Below are 3,331 nucleotides of genomic sequence, written 5' to 3'. Positions count from 1 at the left end.
AACATCAATTGGTATCATAGCAGGTTATCCTTGAAGAGGTTAACACCTTAGGAAAAGATCAACATGAGTGCACCACCTGGGAACTGGGAAGGGCAATCCACTGCCAGGCCTCCTCTCTTCAATGGCCTCTACTACTCCTGGTGGAAAAACAGAATGAGGGACCATATAATGGGCGAATTTCCTTTTATTGTTCATTAGTTAAGCCTCTAATTAGGAAAAAGAGTAGACCTAAATATTACCTTTTTTAGCTTATGCTTTAAAATAAGTAAGTAGGAACTTGAGTCCACTTGTCAAGAAATAAACTAGACTCGCATAAGTAATGTTGGTTATGTGACTCGCATAGTAAAATTTCTCCCATTCGACTATTAGGTATTAAAAGAGCAGAATATTCCCTAAAAACGCGCTAAAATTAAGGAGAGAATCTTGGTGATAATTGATTCTACATTAAATTCAATTTTTAAAAAGGGAAAGGAGATTTCTCATCTGCGTTTTTTTCTCCAGAACTGCAATTCAAATTCTGAAAATAAAAAAGAACGAACAGCTCCTAAAAATAAGAACAGATTCAACTACTAAGAGTTTCGACGAGCTGAATTCAAATTGTAGAATTCAAAATTTCGAGTTTCAACAACTCAAAGTTGAAAAAATCTGTTCTTCGTCGTTGCTTCTATCAAATTATCGATCACATATATCTCTTCTTCATCTTTTCTTCTTTCAATCTAGAAATCCAAAAAAAAAACATCAACATCAACAACAAATCATGTCCAAAATCGCAATCATGCTACAATTTAATGGGGATTAGGATAATTATGGCAGATTTAGAGATTTTGAAGTTGATGCCATTGTGGTAGATGAGAATGCAAGCTACAGTATCCTGATTTCTACAATTGCAGAACAAGTATCAATTGATACTACAGAAAAAATTGTAGAAATCAAATACATCGTGAAATCAAATAGTAGATTGTATATAATTTGTAGACAAATTGTAGTTAATTTGTAGATTGTAGATAATTTGTAGATATAATTGTAGATACGTTGTAGATTGTAGATAAACTATTTTATGATTGTAAATATTTTTATTGTTGTTTGTTATGTAATTCTAGGTGAGGGCTTCAACATATCATATCCATACTGTGATAGATGGTGTGAAGCGGTACATGAATCCTACATTATAACTACTATTAACTACAAAAACTCTACAATTATCTATAAAACCAGTTCTACAATTCAAACAAATTTACCTACAGTTTACCTACAGTGAATGTACAAATTACCTACAGTTTAAGTACCTAATATAAGAATAACTACAATTTACCTACAGTTACAGGGCAAACAGGAAACACATCATCCACAATCATATCTACATTATATCTACATTTTAGACTACACTTAATCTTGGAATGTTCTACCTAAACTACAAACTAACTACAATTACACTACAAACAGTAAATCTAGGTGAGGGCTTCAACAGATCATATCCATTACACTAAATATACAATTACACTACAATTACACTGCAATTACACTACAAATACACGACAAACAGTAAATCTAGGTGAGGGCCTCAACAGTCAGTATTTCTAAGTCGTTTGGAGAAGTTGTCGGCAGCTTTTCATATTAGTCTCTTTACCAATAAATTTCTCATTTTTGACTTTTCCAGAAGAGGGAATTTTATTTGGTACCCCAAAAAAAAAAAAACTACTAAAGTGTATCTGCTTTCATTGTTTTGCTAGTTCGTGCCGTATTAAAATGTTTGTTGCAACTTTTGATTTCATGTAGACTTTCAGAAAATCAGATCACATGCCACAATTGTTGCAGAGGAAATTGGCACGACATTCAAATATAATGAGATTTCGCTGGCTAATGCATCTCAAGGACATCTTTCGTTGATTGATCTTGCAATCGTGGATGAAGAACAAGAAAGAATGTGGGTATGGGTAAAAACGTGGGTGAGGGGGTGAGGGGTAAGGAGAGAGAAACGTGAGATATATGGATACCTTTAATTAAGGAGTAAAAACTGCCCATTAATTAGATATGGATACCTTTAATTAAGGAGTAAAAACAACCCATTAATTAGACCCTTAATTAAGTATGGTATAGGATTGGTAATTTGGTATACTAAGTGTAATTTACTCAAACCTTAAATATGTAGGGTAAAAAGGTTTCCTATGTGGTATATGAATGTAAAAATTCCAAGAATGTTTAGGAGCCAATACGTTTTCAATTGGATTAAACACACCCCTCTCTAAATTACTCCCTCCCGTCCACTTTAAGTGATTTTTTGTTTTTTCCACACATATTAAGGGATTCACCTTTTAGCATTAATTAACAATAAAATTGACCATATTAACCTTAATTTGCTCATTGGAAATATAACAAACTATTCTTAGGCTTTTTACTCCAAGGACAATTTTTAAAAGAAGTTAATTCCTTCTTAGTATTTGAAAAAATCAAATATCGTGGACCACAAAAAAAGATCAAAAAATCACTTAAAGTGAACCGGGAGAGTAATGTGTTGATTTAAAGTGGACCACAATAAAATCTTCTTTATAGTTGTTTGTAATTGCAGTTTTATTTTTCTCTGCATAAATTTGTTGCAAACACTATTAATAGAATATCTCACTGGCTTCGAGTTGTGCAACTGTCATAATTCATAGTCCAAACTCCAAACTACTCAAGTTGGTTGTTGTATTTTCCTTTTCCTTTTCTTGAAATTTGCATATTAATCTTATGGCTAATCATTCTCAACCTCATTTACTGTATCTTAATTATTTTTCCTTAATTACCGGATGATTTTGCTATCTACAAACCAATTCTTTTTATTGCCAAAAACCTTTAAAATGTTATTTTAACTGGGCAAATACATAAGTTGCCACCTGACCTATGGCCCAAATCCCCCTTACACTCTTTCTGTGGACGATAATAATATTACACACGCAACCTTTCTAAAGTGTATCTAGTACACACCATCTTTTTGTTGACCAGCTTTTCAAAATATGTGTAATATCACACACCAATAATATTGTGACACGTGTCAAAACAGAAAGAAAATACAATAAAATACCTAATTTACACCATAATTAAAATTTCTTCTTTAAAAAAAGAAAAAAAAACTAAAAAAGATCCTCCTTTCCCGCTTTTAGTAATTCCTACCCCCCCCCCCCCAACCAACCCACTTAGTCATCTTCTCCACAATCACAACCCTATCATAGGCTTTCCACCATTAACGCCATAGTTAGCAGCACCATGTCCCATTTTCTCACTATTGCTAATGGAGCTTGACTCTTAGAAATGAATAAGCTAAAGATGTCCATCTTATTCTACAAAAAAGTTT

This window comes from Nicotiana attenuata, unplaced genomic scaffold, assembly GCF_001879085.1.
Source record: "Nicotiana attenuata strain UT unplaced genomic scaffold, NIATTr2, whole genome shotgun sequence".
NCBI lineage: Eukaryota > Viridiplantae > Streptophyta > Magnoliopsida > Solanales > Solanaceae > Nicotiana > Nicotiana attenuata.
The sequence above is the reverse complement of the archived record's forward strand: the minus strand, read 5'-3'. Positions refer to the sequence as shown.